We start from the raw sequence: 20,892 nt of genomic DNA on the forward strand, positions 1-20,892 counted from the left end.
TCAAAGGGAGCCATGTAGAAGCCGACATTTAAGCTATGAAGACAAAGGTTGCACGTGAACAAGGCCAACGTAACATGCGGGACAATGAAGCAACAAAGACGGTAACTTAAGAGCTGTAGCCCAGTTTGTTTTGTAACAAGTAAAGAGCATCGTGTTGTGGCTACTACACTGGCCACACCATTGTGAGATCAAACGGGATGGGAACATCCACAAGAACGAGTTCTACTCTCTCTCACTCTTAGTGAGTAACTCTGAAAGCAAGAAGAGAGCTCAAGCCTTATAAAATCATTTCCAATGATTGAGTAAAAGCTTCAAAAGAAGCTTACAGGGGTGTGATTTTTGTTTTTTCTTTTGGGTCTGGCTATTTTTGGGGGAAAATGACATGCTATATTGGAGATGAGGAGCTTCTTGTGTCATGGGGCAAGAGCTATTTTGGGATGAATCCTCTCGGCAAAATCTCAAGATTTGGGAGCTTTATGGTGTTAATTGCTGGATCGCAAACTGTTGCTCTAGCATCTCACGTCTCTGATCTTGCTGAAAAGGACCGATTGAAGTTTCTGGCTTCGCCCCTCGGCAAGGATGAGTATCAGCAATGGATTACAGCTAACCAAAGGAGTCTTTTGGAAGTCATGACAGAGTTCCCCTCTGCCAAACCTACTCTTGGTGTCTTTTTTGCATCTATTTCACCTCGTCTTTAGGCCTGCTACTATTCCATCTCTTCTTCACCAAGGTTTGCACCTGATAGGATCCATGTCACCTGTTCTCTTGTGTATGGAGTGAGCCCGACTGGTCGGTTCCATAGAGGGTTCTGCTCTACATGGATGAAATTTTTTTGCCAGCAAGCAAAGTAAAGGCAGCAACTCAAAGGACGCTTTGAAGCCATGGAAAAGGTGGAGCTTTTATGGGAGAAATCAATGTTGAGCAGCTGTAGGATGTCGGTTGTGATTGGGTGATACTTGGCCATTCTGAAGGCAGACATATAATCAGTGAAATGAATGAGTTTACATGGAAAAAATCTGCATATGCATTAGGACAAGGGTTGAAGGTTATTGCTTGCATTGATGAAAAACTGGAGGAATGGGAAGCTGGGAAAACCTTTGATGTTTGCTTTGTCTAGCTCAAGGCATTTGCAGATCATGTACCTGGTTGGTCTGACATCGTTATTGCATATGAGCCTGTTTGGGCTATTGGTACTGGCAAAGTGGCAACACCTATACAAGCACACGAGGTGCATGCAGTTGTTCGTGATTGGATGAGTAAAAACGTCTCTCTAGATGTGGCTTCACAAGTGCGCATAATCTATGGCGGTTTTGTAAATGAAGCAAACTGTGCTGAAATGGCATAGCATGAAGACATAGATGGTTTCCTCGTGGGAGGAGCTTCACTGAAGGACCCAGAATTTGCAACTATTTGCAACTCTATAAACAGCCAAAAAGGCGGCAGTTTGAAGATTCTAGAATCGTAAGGAACATAATTTACCTAGATGAAACACTGGATCGGATCATAGTTCTGGCCAATTTTCAATGAGAATTGAGGAAAGTGGTAGTTATCACAACATCTCGAGGTTGGTTAAGGCCCAAGAATAATGAATCCTGAACAAGTTATTTTTCAAAGGCGGTATGCCTATAACTGCAGCTTCTTGTCAAGAGTAGTTGGTAGCTTCTTTGTTGTTATTCACTTGGCAAGCAATATAGTGATCTTTGGCATCAAAAAATTGAGATCTTCTTGTTGGCCTTGTGCCTTGCAACATCTTGAACTCCGTGTTTAGCAGCTTTTGCACGAACTCCATGACACCATCATCGCAAAAAGCATTGTTATTGGTGACACCATAGAACAGTCGGTATCAGCGTTGCCTTGATATCGACGCTAATACTGACACTGCGATGCTGATACCGATGCCAATATTGATGATGATAGCGACGGTTTGCAAGAAGAATAACGACGCCAATAAGAACGCGAGCAGTGAATTTGCGACGCTAATAGCAATGGTAACATGGAAAAAAAAAATTTGTGGCAGGGCAGCAAGTTGCCTTGCCACATATAGCACTGTGTGCTTTATTTGAGCCATACAAAAAAGTTTCTGCACAGTGTACAATGCTCGTGCAAACAAAAAAAAAGTATACTGAAATCATAACACTGATACATGAAATAAATACATGATCGTATAATAAGAGATTGATACAATCATGACAAGATATCACTAATACATAGAAAATGTCTACATAGATCAGGCGACCAAAAAATAAAGGTGTGTGAGCTCCAGGAATCCAAGGGCGAGCTACATATCCTCGCTATCCAAAAGCTTGTCCCATCGCAAAGGAGCATCGAACGGACTCTACAAAAAAAGAAACAACAACACATCAGTCCACCATACAATAATGCATTCTATTTAAACATGGTAACTACAGACAAGAAATATGAGTGACTTACAAGGCCGTTGCGTCTATACAATCGGTCAATCAATGAAGTGAGACCGTGCCTCTATGCATATCGAGTCTCAAGGCCAATCAGATCGTGATTTAAAATGGAGTGCTGCAAAGAAAACAAAATGCTAACTGTTAGAAACATGATTGTCTGTACAAAGGATTTTGCAAAAAAATAAACAAGCAAAACAAAACAAAAACTTACAAAGTCCTCCAAATATGTCCCATGGCCGCCACTCCCAAGATGATGGACCACTCCGGCCTCGAGCCATGCCCTCATCGCATCACGTTGTTGACTCCAACGTCCTGGAGAATCAGTAGCCTCCTCCCTTAGTCGGTACCAATCGTCCGCGTCTAGCCACTCGGGCTTTGCAGCCTCACTCTTCATTGCCTTGCATGCATCGGATCGTCTGTGACATATATGTATGCATGCAATCCATCATCCAACACATAGAAAATCTATCTACTGAGGTTGGAATCGAAAACTCCTCATGCAAGGATGATACTGTGTAGTCCTTGCTCCCCTCCGGTATGTTCTTCCAATGATTTAAGACATTGTGCCGAAAAACTTATTGGCACAACTCTCTCATGCGAGCCATCACCCTCCTCCCCTCATCATTCATGATGATGGCTCCTGACCTATTATCGACTAGATATGCATATCCCCCTGGGGTATGCCTAAGATGGGTCCTCTCCCATCTACATCTATGCTCTTGGACATGTCCAAGAGACCCCTGTGCATCCGGTGTACCGACCGAGGTAATATATGTCGGAGTGGCACCCATAGGGGTGCCACCTACTGACAACTGAGCAAAAGCCGGAGTAACTGGAGTAGACGTCCCCACAGGTGTGACAAATCCTAGAGGTGACATAACTCCAGTTGAACGACGAGATGGAGACACCGCGTCTGTGTCTCCAGAGCATCCACCTGAGCCTGAGCCATGCTCCCTGGAACCGCCACGAGAGTGAGGAGTCACACCTGTATCCCGTGTCGATCGTGGGCTCACTGACTCCGTATCTCTACAGCATCCCCCTGACCCTGAAGCACTCCCTCCCTCTAGCCCAAGTCTAGAGCATCGAGCTCGTCTGCTCGAAGCTAAAGCATCTGATCACGCTGAAGCAGATCTAGCAAAACGCCTTGACAAAGACCGAGACAGTTCCTAGTCTGCCATGTCTCTAAATCTCGCGATCTGGTCTGGAGACCTGCGCGTGAAGATATCATGTAACTCCTCATCACTCATCCCTCGATTCATCTTGAAAATGTCACATGCATAGATAAAAAATGATGTTAGAATAATTAATTTAAATCATACAAAGCACAGTAATTTAAATCCTTAAAAAAAAGATCTCACTTAAAATGCATATCTTATGTATCCTTACAAGCGATTGGTCAATGAATTGAATAAGTGGATGCTCCAAGTATGAAGTATCCTATGGTCCCATGTCAATCTCTTGACACAACTCCGCATACATTGGAAGGTCGATAGATATGTAACCACAAAAGGAGGAGTCCACCTCGTTCTCAAAGAATTATTGGACTCCTATATTTCCATCATTATTAGTCGATGCTGGCTCCAAGCTTTTGGTGGCCTCCACCCCTTGCAATATTGACCCCTCTATTTGTATATTGTCTTTATCTATGCTCGGAACATCGCTTTGATCATATACTCTCGCACTTTGGGGAGTTGAAGGTATAACATACCACCATCGAGGTTATCGGGGGTTTGGATAGAAGATTACCTATTCACAAACACGTATAAGAGAGTTTAAACCATTGTGACATGTACCATGTCGTAATACAATTAATAAACAAATGATTCCATGCACCTATTCACAATGAGCCAGCAATACAAAGGTGTCGCGCAAATCTATCCTTTTTTTTTGGAATCTATTTCGAGAAATCCAGATGGACCTCGTCGAACTGATGCTCCAGCTCCTCCAAGTACCACTTTGAACCATTGCACATGGAATAGTATCATGAAGAAGCTATGGTAATCCACCGTAACAATACTTTGCAAGTTCCCAAAATACTCCATCTCATCTATAACCATGTTTGGATCCGCTGCTTATCGCCAGCTCTCTTGCTCGAATCTTGCCATGATACCACAGTTCATTGTGGAGTGCATTTTGTCAATACGCTCCACGCGAAAATGCCATTTTGCGCGACCATGTTGCACTATATATTTTGTACTGTACATTGAAACAATCAAATTAAATGTCGCATATAAAATATAGATACGACAAATCCTAAACACCTCATCACCTTTGGACTACATCCCCTCGAGAATCCCCACTCCTCCATTGAGATCTATGTCCCTTCGTGAGACGCTGCGATCAAAGCTCCATGCAACCATCATGTTGACATGAACCGCAGCATCTCCTCCATGCCCTCACGATATCGAATTGGTTGATGACGCGTACTATGTTGGAATTCAGATTGTGCTTCCTCTCGATCTTGCCTAGTGATATGGTACTTGGCGAGCCACGTCTCCATAGAGGCATGGCGCAACATACAAAAGGGATTCACCTTCTCCTCCATTGAGGCATCCATTCTTTTTTCTACCCCATTTTCAACCACCACATCTCCAGTCAATCTATCATTGTCCTTCAGCGACCATAGCATTTCGTTGTCTAGATCCATTATTGGTAGCCATTCTGAAATATGATCTAGCGCCTCAGACACCAACCAACCTTCAGCCATGCTACCTTCTGGCCAAGCTCGTTGTCGCACAAAGCCTTTCAGGGTTTTCATGAAGTGCTCCAAGAAGAACTTCCATTGTGTATGGACAAGTCCAACAATCTCCACTTCATCTACAAGATGCACAAGAAGGTGGATTTGTATCGTGAGCATGTTGGTGGGCAGGTATTTTTCAAAGAGACAGACTATCTCCACTGCTCCCCGCCTTGAGGATTCAATAGAGGACATCTTAATCTCCTTTTGTGAGATCCATTGCACCAAAGTCGAAAACATATAAATGGCCCCGCATATTTCTAGAGTAAGACATCCTGTGATCGCGATCGGTAGTACAAACTGCCTCACAAATGAGAAAGCACTATGAATAATGGCTACAATCTAAATAGCAAAATGCGTATGCCAATTACAATGCATTCGTAGTACAAAACTGGCATATCTTATGCCAATCATGGGATTTTAGCACTGATAATTGGTCATCTTTAAAAAATGTAGACCTGAGAGAATGCATCATACCTGTCGGAGTGCGAATAGACTTGACTACTTGCTTCACAATGCGCTCTTATTTAGTGGACAAAACCTAAGGAGCGTGAGGTAGCTGCATGTGACCATCAGCACTTGACCGCGACCAAAGCGCCTCCATCTTACCTACCTCCTTCAAATCCATTCGTGCCCCTATAGTGTCTCTCTTTCTTGTGATGTGGCCCCATAGCAAGCTGCCCACATTCTTGAAAGTATGCATGGGATCCAACAAGTGGTTGACCTGTAAGTGGCTCCAATATGGAAACTCGTAGAAAAATGAGAACCACCGCATTCCGTTTGGATGTGACTCCGCATGGACTATTTTCAGCTCGTACCAGCTTGCGGCGTTCATACGTGTTGGAGGTCGTCCAAGAAAACCTTCCCTGAGTTCATGATCCTCTGGCAAGAAAGCGGCGTGTCCTTGATATACCATCTTCTTCATGATTCGTGACCTTAGGGAGTCTAATTGTGGCCCGTACAATGGACACGCATGATAACTTGAGGTAACCAGACCTGTTTCAACACCATGACCTAGTGAATACAAGCTTGAACGAGATAAAACATAGATATTACCAACGATAATGGAGGCCTATTTACCTAAGCACTCTCCGAATCCCGAAAAGTCATGCATCGTCCACATGAGAATGGCTCGAATATTGGCAAACCATCGACCATCGTGGTTGCTCATATCTTGCACGGTGACCCCCTCCTCCCACAAAATCTTAAGCTCATCGACTAATGGACGAAGATACACGTCCATATTTTTAACTTTGTAGCGCGGCTAGGGACGAGTAAGCTAAGGATGAGATGTCATTTCTTCGTAGAAAGCCATGGAGGGATATTGTAGTTGACAAGGACTACAGGCCACACACTGTAAGAAGTTGAGAGCACAGACCGAATGGGTTCACGCCATCCATTGTTACAAGACCAAGCCAAAGATTCCTTGGCTCTCGGGCAAAGCCTAGGAAAGTAGAGTCAATATGGCTCCATGTGCATGAATCCGCTGATATTCGTTGAACTCCATCCCTTGACCTATTGTGCGTATGCTACGTTGTCAAGCTCACCATGTCGGACGTATGAAACATGTGGTTTATGCGGGGAATAAGTGAGAACTTTTTGAGGGATGGTTTGCCCTTGCAAGTCCTGTCGATACATGTGAGCACCACAATTTGGACATGTCTCCATAGTCTCGTATTCTCCTCGAAAGAGTATGCAATCGTTGATACATGCATGGATATTGTTATAGTCCAAGCCAAGCTTTCATAAAACATGTTGTGCATCATCATGAGACTCAGGCATGGTATTTGCAGGTGGTAATATATGATATTTCAATAACCTGAAAAAAAGAATAAACACCTTGAAAAAGCACAAATATTTTTAATAATAGTACCGAAAAAAAAATCAACAAAGCGTATGTACAAGGTACTTGAAAAACTCGGTCACACTCGCATCGCTTCACCCGTATTTTGCTTGCACACTTAAGAGTCCAAGCAGTGTGTTCAGGTGAGATACTCAACACCCATCATATAATGGTATGGATGCTTCCTCTCTAAGCGGATCAGAAGTCTCAACATCCATGGGAATCAATGCATCGATCATTGCCTCCATCTCAGGCTCCAAGATTGTAGGTAGGTCTGAAAGGTTGCCTATCTCCTCTGGCATTGACGGTATAGATTGTCCTTGCAAGTGGTGGATTGGCTCATGCACTCCATCCATCGCACGCCCACGAACTCTTTTAATTGGCCGCAAAGGGTGCAGTCGTCCTTGGGACAAGACATCACCACCCTCGATAGAAAATTTGCCAACCAGACCCAATCTTATTGTATATGGTATTCAATTAGTTTGCGAGTACAATGCATGATTGATATTAACTTTTCTTACCATTTTCTGAAAATCTAGAATCGCCTGATCAATGATCTCAAATTGAAACTTGCCAAATCGTCGTACGTGTTCTATAGACAATCGATGTTTTCGCATGATTGATACTAACTTTTCTTAGTGTTTGCTGAAAATCCGCAATCGCCTTATCAATGATCTCAGATTGAAACTCATCAAATCGTCGTATGTGTTCTAATTGCCAGCTTGCATTGAGAACAAGGACATGGGACACGCTAATTAAGATACGCCTCGTGATCTTGAACAATAGGACCTTCATCGTTTTCCATTTTGTCTACATTACAACAAACAATTTGTTTTTGTTATCATTCTTTTTTTTTCTTAAATTGTTATCCTCTCCTTCCATCTCTCTCTTTTTTTTCTTTCTTAAATTTTTATCCTCTCCTTCCTTCTCTCTCTCTTTTTCTACATTATGACTACGACCATGACCATCACCACCACAACCACCACGATGACTATGACCATGACTATGACTATGACTACGATTACGACCATGACGACGACGACCACAACCACGACCATGACCATGACTACGACTATGACGACGACGATGATGACTACCACCACCACCACTATGACTACGATTACGACCACGACTATGACTACGACCACGGCATCGACCACGACCATGACTATGACTACGATGACCACAACCACGACGACCACGACCACGACCACGACCATGACCATGACCATGACCACGACCACGGCCACGACCACAACCACGACCACAACCACGACCACGACTATGAATACGACCACGACCACGACCACGACCATGACTATGACTACGACTACGACGACCACGACCACGACCACGACCACGACCACGACCGTGACCAGGACCGTGACCACGACCACAACCACGACCACAACTATGACCATGACTGAGAGGGGAGTTTTGATGCCGAGAAGTGCTTAAAAATAGCTAAAAATTACGAATATCAAGGGAAAAATATTCAACGTTGAAGACGGCGGCTTGACCTAGGATGATTTTAAGCATCAAAGTGCTTTAAAGGCGCACGAGCGACACTTGTTGATTTTTAATAATTTTTCACACTGACGTGTGGGTTGTTAGGAGCTACCCACCAATGCGGGATGTCAAGCCGGACGCCCAGGATTTTTCAGAGCTCAATTCAGACACCGGACGGGGAAGGAGCCAAGAAACCGGGCAAGATTTAAAAAGGTGGACCAAACTTTGGTCAAGTGGTCATGACCTTTGGGGGGGGACATGTAACATTTTATGCAACTAACAAAACGTGGAGAGAGAAGAAGCATGAAATCGTGGGAAGAAGGCGTGGGCAGATCAACGCCAATTTTTGCGCTCCATCCTTGGGGATGGAGATGGCAGTCTACAAGCAACCTACCTAACTGACATTACCCCCGAACTACTCCTTCCCTGCTGAATCTATCGCCTGTCTTCGATCCTCAAATGGTGGCCTGGTTGGAAATCTCTGATTCTAGTCTTTCTCTCTCCTCCCTCTCTCTCCCTTAACAGGCAATTCTTGTGTGGAAGAAGACAATGAAGAATGATGGAGGAAAGCTTGTCCGGATGAGACCGAATTGCTTCCGCGTGGATGAAGACATGAAGAGTGCTATTCTTGAAGATGCTGGACATTGAATGAGGGCTGTCACGCAGTCCCATAGTAAAACCAAAATCCCGAGACACAAAGCCTAAGCGGTAATTCAATTTTTATGAAGAAAAAATGAGTTTTTATGCTCTTTAGTTGATGAAATATTGTTCCTATGGACTGATTATGCGTTATGTTGTTGTTTGCTATGAGTTTGATCAGTTTATGCTCAGAAAATCAGAAAATCATAAGTGTTATGATTGAAATTAATGGTATAAAACCCGTAAAACATGCGTTTAAGAGGCAAAATGGGATTTTTTTTTGCAAAATAAAGGGGAAACATGAGATATAACATCAATAAAACTTTAAATTTTGCTATCAAAGAACCTAAGGGCCATAGCCCATAATCAATTTCAATTTTTGGTCATTTTTTATTGAAAATAATAGAGGAAAATACCAAAAAATGGTGAAAATGGGTTTTAAATGGGAGAAATTTAGGAAACGATAAAGGAAAAATTTCAAAAAATTACATAAGTGTTTGTGCAATGTATAATGAAGTAGAGCATGAGGTTAGCCTCGGTTTACCCTCATTTCTACGTTTTTGTCCGTATTTATTACTTTCTCTACAAAGAAATACACATAAAACGACTCTTACACCTATCAACGATTGCAAAACATTAAACGGTAGGGTGAGAGGAGAGTTTGAGTGTCAAAGTACAATCTTAAATCTGATTTATGTGTTGCATCATGGGTATAGGACATTGTTTTAAAATAAAGGAAAAGACAGCATGAGTGTAAGGCTCGGTGTCTCTCCTCGTTTCAATACATAAACGTTAGCATGGAAATCATGAAAAGATTGGTTGCGCATGATGCATAATACTGATTTTCTATTGTTTGTGCACTAAACCATTCACATTATGCACTATACATGGTTCATGGTATCGAAGGAAAAATCTCTTGAACTGCATAGCAATTGTTTTCTTAGGACTTTGATCCACGTTTGAGAGTGTGAGGTTATCCCTTGCCGTAGGGTAGAGGGTTGGTTTCCTAAGGGACTATAAAGTGAGGAAGCATGGTATATCTCCTGTAAATACGAGAAATATAAAAGAGAGGACTTTGTGCTTGTTTGTGTTATATGTTTAGCAACGCATCAAAGGGCCAATCCTTGAGATATAGGAGAGCTGCAGTGGGGCTGCGACTATTAGTCGGTGGAGTGCCTCCTATGTGTGTGTGATCATGGCATTACCAAGGTATAAGGGTTCTCGCTTGGAGGAGTTTAAGGAAAATGTTGGAACATAAACTATAAATGCATGAATTAAGCTTTAGGGCAGCTTGTCCTTTAGCCTTAGATTGACGCTCCTGGTCTGCGAGGTCGTGAGGGTGTTTTGTGTCATGAGCATGAGGTCCGGCTAGTGCTATAGCTAGTGGCGGCCCATTTTAGGGCCCATCAGTGGTGCGTCTGCGGGGACCCACTTATAAGTGGTGGTTTTTGGATCTAGGGTTTCTAGGAACCAAAAGAAAGTTGGTTTATGTCCTCTGACAAGGACCGTCAAGCCGAAATCCAAAAAGTAGAATGTGATAAGAGGGCTAGACGGAAGTTAGAGATCGTAAGCCGTTATTCTCCTCAAAGGAGTAGCCTAGTACGTATACGAAGTAGTGGTCTTAGTCATTTAACTACTCCACCTATTCCATTAGGTGTAGGAGGAAGTGTAAGATCTTCCTCTCCTCCACCAAGTCTACCCACTTCAAGTGGGGGGGTGAATTCACCCGTACAAGCTCCTATTGCTAATCCGATTGTCACCATGGCACAGCCTATTGCAATTCCTGTAGGGAAGCCGGATTTACCAGCCTTAGGAGTCCCCTTGCCCATTTTTAATGGGTTAGCGGAAGAGGATGCAGAATTTCACATCTATGAATTTCAGAGATTGATATTCAATTATCGCATCCAAGACGAGGGACGTCTCATGATGTTCTTCAATATGACGTTAAAAGGAAGGGCTCCGGTATGGTATCACAACATAGAGTCTGGAACCATAACTACCATCGATCAATTCTATGCAGCTTTCCGAGCAGAATATGCCCCTGAAATAGGTGGCCAATATTGGTTGCAGGTCTTGAATGTAACACGTCATGATCCTCATGAGAATGTAAAAGCATATGCCAAGAAGCTGAAGGAGGTATTCCGTAAGTTGCAAACTTACATTCCCATTCCGTCGGTTGCCCAATTGCAATACTTTTTGCATGGGTTGGACTTTAATATCCAAGTGCAATTGAGCAGTGTGGCCTTGGCAGATATAGACACCGCTATTATGCGGGCAGAGGGAGTAGAAGCACGATTACAAACGGCCTACTCCTCTCGAATAAATGTTAATGGGGGTTTACTACCTAGCAGAAATCCATCATTGATGAATGGAAGTCAAGGGATACCTATGACTAACCCTATTGCGAGAGGGAGTATGGTTTCAAATATACCTTTACTACCGGCTTCTCCTAGTGTGACTATGCCCATGGCAAGTCAGTTGGCTCCATCAAATGTTGGAGGCCAAGTTTCGAGTTCTAATGTTGTTCATGTGGGGCAACAGCCAATGCCAAATCAGATTGTTAGACCAATGGAATGACGGGTTGATGATCGAGGCTACGAGTCGAGTGCATCTAATGTCCTTGGCGAAGTTAAGGACATGATGAAGCATTATACCTATATGATTTCCGAACCATATTGACAAATAGCTATCGATGTTAATTTCTTGAAGAAGCAACAAAATCTGATAGGGAGTTGATGCTGTGAAGAGGGTGGACCCTCTAGATTCAATTGTAAATGGTGTGGTGGACAGCACTTCCCCAGAAATTGTCCAAATGTGAAATGTGACATTTGTGGGAAGTCGGGCCATCTAGCTGCTACCTGTTGGAGCAAGGTTAGTTCTCTCCAAAAAGGGAGTAAACAACTGGGCCCAATGAATCATAGAGCGCAAGGAAATAACTTGCAGCAGAATGATGCACCTAGGCAAATATGGCAGAGGGGAAAAACAACTGTAGAAGAGTTGCCACAAGGCAACGAAGTCAGCCTTATTGAGGCTGTACGAGTTAATGATGTTGAAACCTCTAACCTAAGAGCCATGACAAGGGACCAAAAGTCTAAAGAGGTTGACAAAGATAATACAAAACAGGTTGAGGAAAACCCTAAACAAGGGGATAATGGGACGGAAGTCCAGAATTCTAGCATAGAAGGGGGACCGGTAAGGCCGGTTGACAGGAAAGGTGACCCTAAGAAGGATGAGGCAGTGCCCAGAAAGAAGGCAAGAGCCAAGAAAAAAGCAGCAAAACCAATCCAAAGACCAAAAGAGAGGATGGTTTGGTGAGAAAAGAGAGCTTTGGCTACTTATCATGATTTTTATTTAGCAAGTTCTCTTTGCGAAGTTAAACCAGATGTGAACCTCTTGCAATTGATCAAATTATCTCCAAGAGTATGCAAGGAATTTAAAAAGATCCTGCGTATCGGGTATATTGTGGAACCTCTAGGCATAGCACGAGTAGGGGAAGATTGGTTTGACCATGCTGAAAAGAACTGCCCTAGTGTTCCACCTTATGTGGATGGAATATTAGTGGAACATGCCATTGTAGACACTGGATCCTCCGTCAACATCATGAGTTCAGAGTTGATGGAGAGGTTGGGTCTAGGCATCCAGAAAGATAGCTCCACCCTTCTGAGAATGGTTGATGATAGTCTAAGACAACGAGAAGGTTGTGTTACTAGAGTCCATGTTACAGTTGGGAGTGTAGAATGTTGTTTGGACTTTAGGGTGATAAGATTTGCAGGACGCCCTAGCTATCAGGTTTTGCTAGGTAGACCTTGAATCTTACGAATAGACAGTCAAGTCGATATATCCGCCACTCGAGTGGTTCTAGGTAGAGGTGCTAATTGAGTAATAGTTGATGCTTATCTTGAGTCTCCTCAAAGTGAGAGAGCTCCTTTATCTTCTACTGAATTAGAGATAGCAGATGATCCATCTGGTAGTGAGACATCATCCAATGATGAATCTAAAGAGGGGTCCACTACAGATGATATCTATCAGATAAGTCTAAACGAGCCGATAGAGCCGCAAGATAGGATAAGAGATGCGGATGTGATTGAGTTGGACCTTGGCACGCTGAATGATTCACGGCCAATTAAGTTAGGTTCCATTCTCAGTTCAGCAGAAAGGGAGGACTATGTGTCCTTGATTCAAGAATTCCCCGATATCTTTACTTGGAGTTATGATGAGCTAAGAGGCATTCCTCCCAGTCTAGCTGTTCATACTATTCCTGTAAAAGATGGCAGTCGTCCTGTGTGTCATGAGATAAGGTGTATGCCTTTTGAATTGAGGGACGGGCTGTTTGAGGAGTTGCAGAAGCTAAGGAAAGCTAGTTTGAACAACACACAGAATGGTGTTCACCAGTTGTTATCAGAAGGAAGAAAAATAACCAAATCCGACTATGTGTAGATTTTAGAGAGCTGAATAAGTAGACGGTTAAGGATTACTACCCGTTGCCATTTATTGACCAGATTTTGGATCAATTAGCGGGTAGGAAAATATATTCGTTTATGGATTGCTTTGCAGGATATAACTAGATGGCAATTGCAGAAGAGGACAAGTTGAAAATGACTTTTATTACTGTCTTTAGTACTTTTGCATACCATGTGATGGCCTTTGGTTTATGCAATGCACCTGGATTGTGGCAACGAATAGCAGACAAGACCTTTGTTGACATCTCCCTAGATGAGTTGAAAGTATTTATTGATGACGTGGGGGTAGCTACTGTAAGGAAAAGGATGTTGGTTATCTTAAGAAAGTACTTAGAGCACTGCAGACAATTTTGTATCGCTCTTAACCCACGAAAGTGTGTTTTTAGAGTACCTTATGGGCTATTGCTAGGTCATGTGGTCAGTTTAGTAGGGATAGCAACTGACCCTGAAAAGATCAAGGTCATAGTTGCTATGAGTCCACCACGCACTCCGAAAGAGGTTCATAGCTTTCTGTCATCGATAGGGTACTATCAGAGGTTTATAAATTCTTTGGCACAAAGAACGTTGCCATTAACGATTTTATTATCCTTTAGTTGTTCATTTGAGTGGAGCAACCCTTGTAAGGTAGCTTTTGAGGATGTGAAACATGAGCTAGTAAAAGCACCCATTTTAAAAGCACCTAAAAGAGGTGAGGTGCTTTATATATATTTAGTAGCCATGCATAGTATTAGCTGTTGTTTAGCCCAAATTTGGGAGGAAAAGTGATATCATCCGATAGCTTTTGCTAGTCGAAAATTGATCATTTCAGAGATTAATTATACCTACATGGAGAAGTTGTGTCTTGGGATGGTCTTTGGGACTAAGAAATTCAGGCACTACATCCTCTATGAAAAGGTAGTGTTTTATACAAAGGCGGAAGGGCTGAGATTGCTTATGAACAAGCTATAGCCGCCTAATCATTTGGCAAAGTGGTTAATCACTTTGGAGGAGTTCGATTATGAGATTAAGAGTAAGCCACCGAGGCTGTAGGGTATTGTGGAATGCCTTCTGGATTTTGGGGAGCCGAAAGAGACTTTGATTGAAGGAAGTGATATTGAAGAAGTGTTTAAAATTGATACAGCTTCCATTCCATCTTGGTATGCTGCTATTACACATTATTTATCAACAGGAGAAACTCGAGCTGGTTTGTCAAAGTCTGAAAAGAGGAAAATCAAACAACAGGCATTGAAGTTTTCCTTGATTGCAGGGACACTATATCGACAAGGTGTTGATGAAATCTACCGCCGATGTGTGATGCCAGATATTAGTGGCCATCTATCTTCCAAGATTCTTTTGAGTATGTAAAGAGATGTGATACCTGTCAAAGACATGACAGTAGAGAAAATAGAAAACATCCACTTACGCCTATCATGGCTATCCTTCCATTTGAGAAGTGGGGCATTGATTTTGTGGGTCCTATTACCCCGTCATCTACTACTCAAAAGAGGTACATTATAGTAGCCACCACTGATTATTTTACAAAATGGTCAGAAGTGCGGGCGATGAGGCAAGACAATGCAAAAGAGACTACAAGTTTCCTTTTAGAGCAGTTTATCTGCCGTTTTGGTCCACCGAAGGAATTAGTATTGGACCGTGGAACCCATTTTTTGAACAAAGTGATTAAAAGCTTGATTGAGGCTTGGCAGATCAAGCATAACAAAATGACTCCTTATAATCCGCAAGCAAATGGGCAAGTTGAAAGTACTAATGAACAGCTTGTGGGGATCCTGTCTAAAATAGTCTTTGAGAAGATACGAGACTCGGACAGGAAGCTGTATGTGGCAGTATGGGCGTACAATACAATGTTCAAGCGAGCTACCGGCCATACTCCATTTAAATTGGTTTATGGGAAAGAGTGTGTGTTACCCCTCAAGATTGAGTTTCCAACCATACGGTTTGCAATTAACCATTCTTTGGGAGATAAGGATTCCCTTTTTGAACGTTTTATGACTATAGCCCACCTGGATGAGCTAAAGTTGCAGAGCTTATTACACCAAGAGGTAGCTAAACGTCAGATGAAGCAGTTGCATGACCTTAGAGCGAAGAGATATACCTTTAAAAAAGGGCAATTAGTCCTATATTACGATGCGCGTGAGGAGCTATTTCCAGGGAAGCTAGAACCTAAATGGGATGGTCCCTACAAGATTGTGTGGTTAGGGAATAATAGGTCTACGGACCTCTTAGTTGATCTACAGGGAGTAGAGTTTAAAATTAAGGTTAATCTTAATAAGATTAAACCTTATTATTTCTAAGTATGCTAATATAGAGAAATGCATTGCAGGTCCATGCTGGGGATGATTTGAGACTTGCAAAAGAGCTTAAAAGTTGGTTGATGGGTCGGTTAATTCCTTATTTGGAGCACCCATATCTGGAGCAGAGATACCATCAAGGGAAGCTTATTTGGAGAAGCAAAGGATACAAAGGGATTGAGCAAGAAGACGGAATCTTTGTGTGGGAGATCAAATTGTTTTGCCATCACTGCTTACGACTGTTGACAAGTATCCCTGTGGAGTTTAATGAAGAAGGTGGGATAGAGCCGTCAGTTCATCTTCTCAACATGCTAAACTTTGATTACCATAATTACGAATAGAGGAGTTCGTGATGGCAGGCTGTGTAAACCCATTGTGGATGTATATATTATATTTTGACAGAGTGTCTAGGGGCCCTAATAAAAAAGGGAGTGTTGGAGTAGTAATCCGTGATCCCCGACGTAGAGTTACGATGAAGTTAACTGCTTATCTCAGGGTAGGATTCACTAACAATATGGCGGAGTATAAAGCCTTGATTATGGGACTACATATTGCCAAACAAGGTGGTATTCGTCGATTGTTAGTAAAAGGGGATTCCCAGTTGATCTTGAATCAGCTAAATGGGACATACACAGTGCAAAATCCCATTCTTTGTATGTATCATCGAACTGCTATGACCCTACTTGAGGAGTTTGAGAGAGTGTCTTTTCAGTTGATTCCACGTTACTGGAATCAGTTTGCGGGTCACTGGCAAATCTTGCTTATGAAGAAGACCTCTTCTTTAATTGTGGCCCTAGTTTGGATATTGTGATCAATGATGAAACATGACCCGGTCGCTTGTGGGGAATGTTATTAGAGCATGCAATATATGGAAGATGATGGTTGATATGGGTGATGCAAAGAGTAGCCGAGACCAATCTACCGTTATTATCCTGGACCCATAGCTTGATTAGATAACATGTTATGCGTATGCCTCTTGCTATTTATGCAGGAGGAATGGGTCATAACCTTATGCATTTAGTTTAGGGCTACGAGCCCTGTGTTTTCCTCCTTGGAAAGGAACCTATTATTGTATATCTGGATTCTTTCAGGGAAGGATGTGTAGGTGCTACTATGTTTTATTTTAGTAGGCCAAGAGGGCCTGTTTTGAGAGGTGTTACTGTTTTATTTCATTAGGCCAAGAGGGCTGATTAAGTTTTGTGGTGAAGTGTTTTATTTCGTTAGGCCAAGAGGGCTAGTTGTCTGTATAGTGCAAGTACGATTAATGGTTTCTTGTTTGAGTTTTGTGCTAGACAAGTTCGGAAGAAGAGCTTGGAAGGAGCCTTTTGTTGCATGGAAGCTTCTCGTGGCCCTATCGAGGTGATATCTCTCCTTTATGAGTACCGTAGTTTTTATACTATGCATGTTTGTGTGCTTGTAAGGGATTTTTCTTTTCTTGTTGGGGACCGGCGTCCAAGGCATGAAGTCCCAAGTTTAGGTTCAGTGTGTTTAAGGGAGGTCTGAGTAGTTGTTGCCTCCTGTAAAGACATTGTCAGGCATCGAAAGACCTGTTTTAGAAGGGAGTCCTAGTGACCCTGTTCTGCTAGCCTGCTAGGCAGCCGTTCTAGGAGTTCTTGTTAGTTGTGAGTCCGTTAGGGAAGCCTACCAGAAGAAAAATAATGATGATAGAAGGGAAAGAAACCTTGAATATCTTAAAGATAGACAATAAATATATACAAAGGTGTGTAAAAAGGGGTTCTAACCCCCTATAAAAATAGACAAGAAAAGGAAGGAAAATCTATAAGCAGTTGATCATCGCGTTGCAAAGGCCTGGTAGGTTCCTGGGGATGAGTCAAGACCCGGGGCCGATGCCTTGTCTTCCTAGGGGTGGTATCATGCTTGAAAAAGAAGAAATTAAGGAAGGTTGGAGCGAAAATAAAAGTGAGCATTAAAAAAGGATTAAGTGTCACCTTGCAAGGGCTTGGTAGGTTCTCGGGTACCGAGACAGGACCTGAGGCTGATACCGTGTTCTCCTTTGGTCACTACACTCAGCTCCCTCCTTTTTGCATGCCTGAGTATGGAAAATAAAAACCCTAAAAGAAGAAGTGTGCTGAAAGAAAATACTTCTTGATCAGGCTATAAGAGTCCTCGCCTAGTAGGAGCTCCTAGTTGTGTTGTCCTTAGTGAGGTAGGTAGTTCAGAACACCACTTAGGGCAACTTCTTTGATAGTCCTTTTTAGTTAGGCCGTGTTGGAGCAGTTGGTCAGTGACTAGCTTCGGACCATCCTATCAGATTATGCTAGGCCTACTCCTTGTGGATGTCATGCCTTGGTTTTGTCAAGGGGTAGGGTGAGCATTGTGCTGTCTTTAATATGTACCTAATTTGTATCAGCTTGATGCTTCATATGGTTGTTTTGTGCAAATCTACTGTGGGATTCGACGGGCTCAGTCGCCCTATCCCGTGGTCGCCTATGAGAGCAGAGTTTTAATGCTGAGAAGTGCTTAAAAATAGCTAAAAATTACGAATATCAAGGGAAAAATATTCAACGTTGAAGGCGGCGGCTCAACCTAGGACGATTTTAAGCATCAAAGTGCTTTAAAGGCACACGAGCGACACTTGTTGATTTTTGATAATTTTTCAGATTGGCGTGCTGGTTGTCAGGACTTACCGGCCAATGCAGGATGTCAAGCCGGATGCCCAGGATTTTTCAGAGCTCAATTCGAACACCGGACGGGGAAGGAGCCAAGAAACCGGGCAAGATTTGAAAAGGTGGACCAAACTTTGGTCAAGTGGTCATGACCTTTGGGGGGGGACATGTAACATTTTATGCAACTAACAAAACGTGGAGAGAGAAGAAGCATGAAATTGTGGGAAGAAGGTGTGGGCAGATCATCATCGATTTTTGAGCTCCATCCTTGGGGATGGAGATGGCAGCCTACAAGCAACCTACCTAACCGACATTACCTCCGAACTACTCCTTCCCTACTGACTCTATCGCCTGTCTTCGCTCCTCAAATGGTGGCCTGGTTGGAAATATTTGATTTTAGTCTTTCTCTCTCCTCCCCCTCTCTCCCTTAAGAGGTTGTTCTTGTGTGGAAGAAGACAATGAAGAATGATGCAAGAGAGCTTGTCCGGATGAGACCGGATTGCTTCCAAGTGGATGAAGACATGAAGAGTACTGTTCTTGAAGATGCTCGACATTGAATGAGGGCTGACACGCAGTCCCATAGCAAAACTGAGATCCCGAGACACAAAGCCTAAGCGGTATTTCAATTTTTATGAAGAAAAATGAGTTTTTATGATATTTGGTTGATGAAATATTGTTCCTATGGGCTGATTATGCATTATGTTATTTTTGGCTATGAGTTTGATCAGCTTATGCTCAGAAAATCAGAAAATCATAAGTGCTATGACTGAAATTAATGGTATAAAACCCGTAAAACACGCGTTTAAGAGGCAAAATGGGGTTTTTTGCAAAATAAAGGGGAAACATGAGATATAACATCAATAAAACCTGAAATTTTGCTTTCAAAGAACGTAAGGCCATAGCCCATAATCAATTTCAATTTCTAGTCATTTTTTATTGAAAATAATAGAGGAAAAATACCAAAAAATGGTGGAAAATGGATTTTAAATGGGAGAAAATTAGGAAACGATTTAAAAAAAATTCCAAAAAATTACATAAGTGTTTGTGCAATGTATAATGAAGGTAGAGCATGAGGTTAGCCTTGGTTTACCCCCATTTCTATGTTTTTTTCCGTATTTATTGCTTTCTCTACAAAGAAATACACATAAAACGACTCTTACACCTATCAACGATTGCAAAACATTAAATGGTAGGGTGAGAGGAGAGTTTGAGCATCAAAGCACAATCTTAAATTTGATTTATGTATTGCATCATGTTTATAGGACGTTGTTTTAAAATAAAGGAAAAGGCAGCATGAGCGTAAGGCTCGGTGTCTCTCCTCGTTTCAATACATAAACGTTAGCATGGAAATCATGAAAAGATTGGTTACGCACGATGCATAATGCTGATTTTCTATTGTTTGTGCACTAAACCATTCACATTATGCACTATGCATGGTTCATGGTATCGAGGGAAAAATCTCATGGACTGCATAGCAATTGTTTTCTTAGGACTTTGACCCACGTTTGAGAGTGTAAGGTTATCCCTTGTCGTAGGGTAGAGGATCGATTTCCTAAGGGACTGTAAAGTGAGGAAGCATGGTATATCTCCTGGAAATACGAGAAATATAAAAGAGAGGAGTTTGTGCTCGTTTGTGTTATATGTTTAGCAGCGCATCAAAGGGCCAATCCCTGAGACGTAGGAGAGCTGTAGTGGGGCTCCACCGACTATTAGTCGGTGGAGTGCCTCCTATGTGTGTGTGATCGTGGCATTGCCAATGTATAAGGGTTCTCCCTTGGAGAAGTTTAAGGGAAATGTTGGACCATAAACTATAAACACATGAATTAAGCTTTAGGGCAGTTTGTTCTTCAGCCTTAGATTGACGCTCCTGGTCCGCGAGGCTGTGAGGGTGTTTGTGTGTCATGAGCATGAGGTCCGGCTAGTACTATAGCTAGTGCCGGCCCATTTTAGGTCCCATCAATGACCATGACCACGACCACGACAACCATGAATATGGGTAGGTTACACTCACTAAGAATAGGATTGGCGATTCACCTCATCTTCTCTCCATCATCAATAGATTTCTCCTTTACCATTTACAACTCACCCATCTTCTCTCCACACTATTGCACACTACAATCTCTATGAGGGTATGAGATTGGGATCTCCACAGATACCAAAGCATGATCTCTAGCTTGATGGTTGTATATATACTACTACTACTCATGGAATAAACCTTAAAATAGTTATTATGCTCAAATATATGCTTGTTAGAGAAGAAATTTGTTCCTAAGACTATTCTAAGGAAGAAAGAGGGTTAAGGATAAAAGAGTGTCATTCCTTGCAAGTGATTTTATATTATATTTATTAATTAAAATTGATAGTTGAAGATG

The 20,892-nt window shown here is 42.3% G+C and overlaps 1 pseudogene; it reads left to right on the forward strand.

Annotated features, from left to right (window-relative positions):
- Window positions 1–377: 377 nt before the first annotated feature.
- On the forward strand, window positions 378–1,465 carry LOC148025717 (triosephosphate isomerase, cytosolic pseudogene; annotated as a pseudogene).
- Window positions 1,466–20,892: the final 19,427 nt, after the last annotated feature.

This window comes from Lygodium microphyllum, chromosome 14 (genome assembly GCF_053477565.2).
Source record: "Lygodium microphyllum isolate KBCC chromosome 14, Lygodium_microphyllum_v1.1.10, whole genome shotgun sequence".
NCBI lineage: Eukaryota > Viridiplantae > Streptophyta > Polypodiopsida > Schizaeales > Lygodiaceae > Lygodium > Lygodium microphyllum.